Below are 8281 nucleotides of genomic sequence, written 5' to 3'. Positions count from 1 at the left end.
AAAATCACCACTAACTGGGTTTTCTTTAGATAACTCAGATATGGAGAAAATGTCATCAGCATTCTGTGTCTACAGCTGCTTAACTTCTAAGAATGCATTTCTTTGTGATTAGGGAATCTCGAAGAATAGTCAGCTAGGAATAGAGCTACAGAAATACACTTAGAATAAACCAGCCTGGACTTTCATATCCCTGGGCAGATTCAGTCTCAAAATCCAATAGATTATTTTGTAAAGTTTCCAAATTGGGCAATCACGTTTTGAAGAATCTGTGAGACTTCCTCCTACACATGCCAATATTAACACGTACTTGGACAGTAGTTTTATTAATGTCATAAAGCTATTGAAAGGAACATGGTTTACCCTTGCTATTTCACTAGTTCAGGTTGCAATGAACGGATTTTTGTCCATGAACACTTGGCAAGTCTTACTTAGCAAAAAAGGATGTACATTTTACTATAGAATTAATGTATGAACAGTGTGTCACTGCTGTTGGATGTAAAAAATGTATATGAAACCATTTCATTCACTTGATTACATTTCTGAAGTATAAATAAAAAAAAATGTAATTCTTTTGGACCCATTTATAACCCCTAGGATTTTATTCTTTCTGAGAGACCATTCTTCCATGCCAGAGCCAAGTCATAAGTTTGTGTACACATTTCACAATTTGTTTAAAATTATTTCCTTAGGAATCAGAGATTCATAAGCCAGACCACACTCAAATTTAGACCTAAAGGTAGGAGGCGCTTGTCAAATACATACCGTTGAAAACTATCTTCGAGTTCAAATTTTGCCTCCCCACATAATTATCTCAAGTTTACATATAATTATTCTAAAAGAATTTGATATCATAAAACCTGAACCTTGAAAGAAAAGCCAAGGGAAAACATTGCTGTACTCTTTTCAACCTTAAGTTTTTTTTTTTTTTTTGCCTCTAAGTATCAGTCATACTCGTGGTTCCTGCATAGAAGAATGTGTAGGGATACGCAGACCTCCAGGGATCATCCCAGATCTATATATTAGCAGCAAATACAGGTAATATAGAGCCTTGCGGAAAGAAACTTTTCTTTTTTCTTTATCCTCAATAAAAAAAAAAAAAAATTTTTTCGTAATCAGAAGTAAAAGGAAAATGATGAGAATATTTTTATTTTATGCATAATTTAATGTTTTCCATCCCCCTAGACTCGATGGCACTAGTAGTGAAAGGATACCTCGACTAAAGAGCTTTCCACAGGATAAAAAAAAGTTTTAAAAGAAATGTGAACCTGAGATTCCTTTTTCTGAACCTTAGAATTTATCTTTCTCTATCAATTAGGTGAAAGTGAGTGCACACCAACTTGCCCTTGTCCAGTGTATTTTGTTAATTTATTAAGGGCTGAATACCAAGATGTGAATCCAGTGCTGGTACAGCCTATATTCTAATATAATAAGAACACGTTAGAGATTAAAACCAACCCTTTAAAGAGGAAGCTGATTTGGCAAGTGTTTTGTACTTAACCCTAAGCTCAAATTCATATCGGCCTATAGTTTGAAACACTGTGTTGCCCAGATATATTGTGCTGGGTCAGTGGAGTGTTCAGCTAGCTGCTTTGTAAAAAGCTGGCCATGAACTTTAAATAAGTGAACAAATAAGCAAACAAAATATGGCGACTTAAAATCTAACTAAAAATCAAAAAAAAAAACCTGAAACCCATTGCTATCGAGTCAATTCCAACTCATAAGACCCTATAGGACAGAGTAGAACTGCCCCATAGAGTTTCCAAGGAGCGGCTCGCAAATCCGAACTGCGATCTTTTGGTTAGCAGCCTGAACTCTTAACCACTGTGCCACCAGGGCTGGGAAGCCACATTCCAATCATTTCCTTAAGGGACAGGAATAATGGAAGCTGCGTACTATTTCAGATCTTTCACAAAATGATACTCAAAGACAAATTCTAACAGATCCTCATAGAAGGAAAGAATCAACCTACATTACATTTTTCGCCACTATTATTCAGTTTTGAGACTGCCTACAAAACTTTATTTAATACCAGAGCACAAGATTAAGGCACAAGAATGTGTAACTTGAGACAGTAAAGTGTGGATTCACCCACAATGTGTCATGTTGTTCCCTTTACTCTTCCCATGTTCGGTCACCATCAACGTAGACTAAAAGGAACTGTGTAACCACTGAATAAATGAGAACATCAGACAGTTAAGAGAAGTAAAGAGTTTGTAATTTAGGGGAGATTTTCGCCTGGCAGGTGACTCTGCTGTATGACTTAAGCAAATACAGATACACAGTCACAATATATACATGCTTTGGAAATAAAATCAAACCATAGCTAAGCCCCAATAGTATACTGTTGATTTCATACACTTCTGTGAAGATTTACTTAAGGGTCTTTGAAATAAATATCAGGCAAACGATTTCCCAGAGCCAAAGCTGACCTTTTCCCCTATATACTTTAGTTCCCAGTGCTTCTACAGAAAATAATCTACACAACAAAAATTGTCCATTCCTTCATATTTGAGGATCATATGTAGTTTTTATTTTCTAAATAAATAACTTTCATATGTTGCAGTGTGTCCAGAATACTTGCTTAACTATAAAATTCCATCATTGAGGCCAAAAGCTTTGACAGTGAATGTTCAAATGCAGAGGTATGAGTAAGCCAAGAGGAAAAGAGAAAACCACAGAGTGATTAAAGAAAATGCTCTTGCTATGCCCAGACATGATATGTATTTTTTCAACTCTTGATATCATGATAATAAAACTGAAGAGGCCATCTACTTGAAACTTGACTAGCCCAATCATTCCCTTCTCAAATCACTTGCAAACTCCCCTTAAGTTCAATAGCAATTTGCTCTTGCCCTACGAAAATTGTGTAGAGTAGCTTACATCTTCTTATAATGCTATTACAGGAATGCAAATCACCTAAGCCAAGTAACAGAAAAAAGGAACTCTGGAAGCTAATCCACAAGAAAGCAAATCATAAATGTCTTCATCCCTCAGTTGTTGTTGATCGCTGCTGTTAAGTCGGCCCCTGACTTGTGGTGACCCCATGCACAACGGAACAAAATGCCTCCAGGTCCTATTGGTTGCAAATCTAACTGCTGTGATCCATGGGTTTTTCATTGGTTGATTTTCTGAAGGAGACCATCAGGACCTTTCCCAGTCTGTCTTAGTCTAGAAGCTCCACTGAAACTTGTTCAGCATCACATAGCAAAATGCAAGTCATCACTCACCAAACAGTAGTGGCTACACATTGACCAGGAATTGAACTTGGGTCTCCTGCCACCCAGGGACTCCTTTTGTCCTTCTTTGGCTGGTTGGTTAGCTTTGTTGTCATCTTTTAAACTGTGAGGGTCATATTTTAGTTAGATGTTGTTGCTGTTGAATCAGTTCCAACTCAGAGCAACCCCATATGTGCAGGGTGAAACTACTCCATGCAGTTCTCAATACCGTGAACTTTTGGAATCATATCGCCAAGTCTTTCTTTCAAAGGTGCCTCTGGGTGGACTTGAACCACAAACTTTTTCGGCTAGTAGTCAAGTGCTTAACAGTTTGCACTACCCAGGGACCCCTGTTGTTATTGTTGTTAAGTGTCATCTAGTTATATTCAACTTACAGGGACTCCTACTCATTGCCATCAAATCGATTCCAACTCCTAGCTACCCTATAGGACAGAGTAGAACTGCCCCATGGAGTTTCCAAGGCTATAATCTTTAAGGAAGCAGACCGTGACATCTTTGTCTTGTGGAGTGGCTGGCAGGTTTGAATCACCGACCTTTGAGTTAGTAGCCAAGCTCTTAACCACTGCACCACCAGGGGTCCTTATAGGGAGGGGCTCCTAGTGAGGATTAAATCTTTAATGTCTATTTTAGAGTACAGAAGTATGGCATGAGCACCTGCTCTGACTCAGGAATTGTGTCAGACCTTAAGGGAAACAAACAAGTGATAAAATCACGAAGAGCAATACAAGTAAATGTAACAAGGAGAAATTTAAGGACATTCCAGGCTTCGAGGGGAGGTAGCTACTACCCCCACATATTTTTTGAAACAGCATACTTGGAAGGAAAAATCACAGGTCTCATCCAAGTTAGTATGTCCTATTCTAAAGCCAGAGTATAACTGAATCTAATGAATTAAAGGTGAGCCTGTGACCAGTAAGTGAGCCTAGGACTTACATTGAACTGGGCTGGTGGAGACTTCTACCCTTGGTTCTTTCACTGGTTCACTGGGTTGCCTTCAACAGATTACTTCACCCTCTGGGTCACAGTTTGCCCATCTATTTGCGGGGGGAAGGTGGAGAGGGGGGTTTCACTGGATGTCCCTGAAGATCCCTTTCAGCTTCCACATTGTCTGACTGATTCTCTTCAAAATTTAAACCTGACGACTGGATTTAGTAACTGTGATCTAAGAAATTATTTTTTCAAAAGGTAAGAAAAGCAAATGCGTGCAATCTTAGAGAGCTAATCAATATCCAACTTCAATTAATAATGAGTTATTTGTTCTGATTGAGGGAAACCTGCTTGGAAAGAGGAGACTAGATGAGTCGGAATCGCAAATTTTGGCTTCCGAGGTACTTCGCTGCAAATTGGCTTTACAGCTATGGGTCATAGCAGCTGGCTGTACCTCTTGCACTGAAAGTGCTGTGAGGATGAGAAAAAAACTAGAAAAAGGAGTGGAATTAAAAATAGAAGCAGGAGTTAACAGTCTTGGTGGGCTAATCTGCACATATTCTGAATTAGTCTGCAAAACCTGCGGACTTCATAGTTCAGGTTCTTACCTGCAGGACGGTGGTGATGAGAGGACCTAGTTCACAGGGCTTCTTGACAGCAGATATAAGAAGTCAGTATACTCATTTATTCAACAAATATTTATTAGGTGTCTATTACACACCAAGCCCTGCTCTAGGCACCAGAGGGCATGTTGTTGTTTTTGTTGTTAGATGCTGTCGAGTTGGTTCTGACACATGGCAACCCTATGTACGACGAAACACTGACTGATCCTGCACCATCCTCACAATCCTTGCTGTGTTTGAGCCCATTGTTGCAGCCACTGTGTCAGTCAATCTCGTTGAGAGTCTTCCTCTGTTTCACTGACCTTCTACTCTACCAAGCGTGATGTCCTTCTCCAGGGACTGGTCCCTTCTGATAACATGTCCGCATAGCAGTGAACAAAGCCCTCCCTTAAAGAGCTTGCATCCTGAGGAGAATAAACTGATCATAAGCACTTTGCACCAAGGCCAGCATATAGAAATTGCTCAATAAGTGTTATAGTATGGCTGTTGTTGTTGTCATTAAAGGAATGAATAAACAGATAACATTTTAAAATATATTAGTTCAAAACTTCTTTGCATACAAGTTGGCTTTTCAATATCCATAAGTCATTCCTTTTCTCCTCCATTACTCTCCCATTTTTTTTTTTTCAATTCTCTGTGGTTTGATTTCATTAAATATCTCCAACTCTTGGGTTGACAGCCAACTGACAGTGTGGGTGCTAAAGTTGCTAATCAATTAAGAAAAGCAAAAAGACAAAAAAAATTAGGTCAAAGAAAATGTTGCTTTTCGAGAGTCCAATTCGGAAGTCAATATAAAACATTAACTCTTTCATTCTAATTAGAATTGTTGGCATAGCCATCCTAATTCTACTTCAGGCAATGTGGGTTCCTCTGATTGAGGACAGGAAAAGTAAAGTGACAAATCACATACCAAAATTAATATCTTAAGACTTTTCTTGCTACACTTCAGGTTTATTATCTGCAATTTATGTTTAAATTTTCTGGAATACATAGCATGGCTTACAATATGGGCAGAATAAAGGGCAGAAAGTAGAGACTTCCCTGACCTTATAGGAACTGGTTGGAGAATGATTTTGAGCCAGCTCATGAACACGGCTTGGAATTCTGGCGGTTAACCTCTTCATGTGCGGGTGGCTGATGGAGTCCCAGAACTCTTTGTCACAGGCACATCAGCTCTTCACTCCAAAGCTCTGCCTTTCTCAGTATCTCATCAGACTTGCCACCATCACAGGGATAGAATGGTGTGAGACAGGAGAAAAATTTTTTAGTATTTTTTCAATTTGGCATCAAATCTCCTGGCTTAGCATCAAATCAGTCCTCCCAAGGATCCATATCTCATCATGGTGATTGCCCTGGCTTGGTGGTTGAGTCTTTTTTTCTGAAATTTCCTGGGCGTGGCCACATCCTGGTTGTCCTGACGTCTGCTGTAGCTCCCTTCAGTCATTTTTCTCCTTGCCTGACAGCAACAGAGTTTGGCCTTTACTTCAATTTCTGTTTCTAGGTATGAAATCCTTTAGAATGACCTCTCAGGCTTAAATTTGCTCTTTGGACTCAGAGTCTATCTACATCTATACCTGAATAACCAAATACTGATGGGTCCACTGTTAACCCTCATGTATCCTGGGCTTTCAGCCCAAACCTTCCCCAGTCAAGCCCAAATTGCTGCTGCCCACGCCATGGTGATATGTACCATTAACCTGGCTCGAAAGGGAGGATTGTGATGTGACTAGGCCAACCAAGAGAGTTAGCTACTGTGCTTCATGGAGGAAATAAAAGATAAGTCTTCATGAGCACTCACTCTGTTGATTTCTGTACTCCAAAAATTATGTATCCAGGAAAGCAAAAGCACTGTAAAGGTTAAGCGCTGGGTGTTTACTTTCATGACCAATAATAGTCTATTCTGGGAAGAATTTCAGAAAAAGTAAAATTCCAAGCTTGTTGGATGTGTTCATTTGCAAACTGTGACAGTGCATGTTAAGTATTATATTACTCTTTTCACTGATTACTCCAACCTTCAAATTCATGCATACATAGATAGCGGCAGGATGGCCATGTAAGGCCACACAACATCATCCCCTGGCCTCTCAATAAGGTAAAACCTGCACTTACAATGGAAACGCTGGTGAAGTAGTAGTTAAGAGCTATAGCTGCTAACTAAAAGGTTGACGTATCGAATCCACCAGGCATTTCTTGGAAAATGTATGGGGCAGCTCTGCTCTGTCCTTTAGGGTAGCCATGAGTTGGAATTGACTCGATGGCAATGGGTTTGTTTTTCGTTTGTTTGTTTCTTTGTGCCTGGGCCCTCTCCTAGGCAAATTCTCATAGGTCATTTCATTTAACATTCATAGCCATCCTGTGAAATGAGCAATCCCCCATTTATCATATGAGGAAATAGAGCAGGAAGGGGACACGGGGATGTCACTGATGACACAGAATTAATAAGCAAAGGAGCTGGGATTTGAATGCAGCTCTTCTATTTTACCACAGTTGCTTACATAGGAAATGTCAGTTTGGTTTTTCATATGGAGACATTTTCAGGAAAGAATGATAAATAAATTCTCATTTGAGGTTGAAATTCTGAGGCACTAAAATTACCAGGATTACAGAAACATATACAATTGGGCAGGAAGTGATTGCAAGAATATGTGTTTTTAGATCCTAAAGTTCCATACTTTTATAGCAGACATGACTTTTTAAACATATTTCTTTATGCTTTGCTTAATTCCGTAGACTTTTTTTCTTCTTTTATTGTGTTTTAGGTGAAAGTTTACAGCACGAATTAGTTTCTCATTCAAAAATTTATACACAAATTGTTTTGTGACACTGGTTGCAATCCCCAAAATGTGTTAGCACTCCTCCTCTTTCCCTTTACACCCCAGATTCCCTATGTCCATTTGTCCAGTTTTTTGTCCGTTTCTAACTTCTCTGCTTTTGGGCGGTTGTGCCCATTAGGGCTCCTATACTTGATTGAACTAAGAAACACGTTCCCCACGTGTGTTATTGTTTGTTTTACATGATCGTATAATCTTTGGCTGAAAGGTGGACTTTGGGAGTGTCTTCAGTTCTGACTTAGGAGGGTGTCTGAGGGCCATAGTCTCAGGGGTTTCTCCAGTCTCTGTCAGATCAATAACTCTGGTCTTTTTTTGTGTGTGTGAATTTGAATTTTGATCTATATTTTTCTCCCACTCTGTCAGGAACCCTCTACCATAATTTCTATCAGAGCAGTCCATGGTGATAGCGGGCACCATCTAGTTTTTCTGGGTCTGTAGAGGATTTGAGGCAAGACATGACTGCTGCTTTTTGGCCACCAATGAATCAATAAGAAGTACCTTTGAAATTAATTGTTGTTGTTGCCGTGTGCCATTCTATTGAATCTGATTCATAGCAACCCTATATGACAGAGTAGTACTGCCCCGTAGGGTTTTCTAGGCGCTATGGGTAGGAATCGACCTGACAGCCACAGGTAATCTTTATGGTTATAGATCACCAGTTATT

This window comes from Elephas maximus, chromosome 8 (genome assembly GCF_024166365.1).
Source record: "Elephas maximus indicus isolate mEleMax1 chromosome 8, mEleMax1 primary haplotype, whole genome shotgun sequence".
Lineage (NCBI taxonomy): Eukaryota > Metazoa > Chordata > Mammalia > Proboscidea > Elephantidae > Elephas > Elephas maximus.
The sequence above is the reverse complement of the archived record's forward strand: the minus strand, read 5'-3'. Positions refer to the sequence as shown.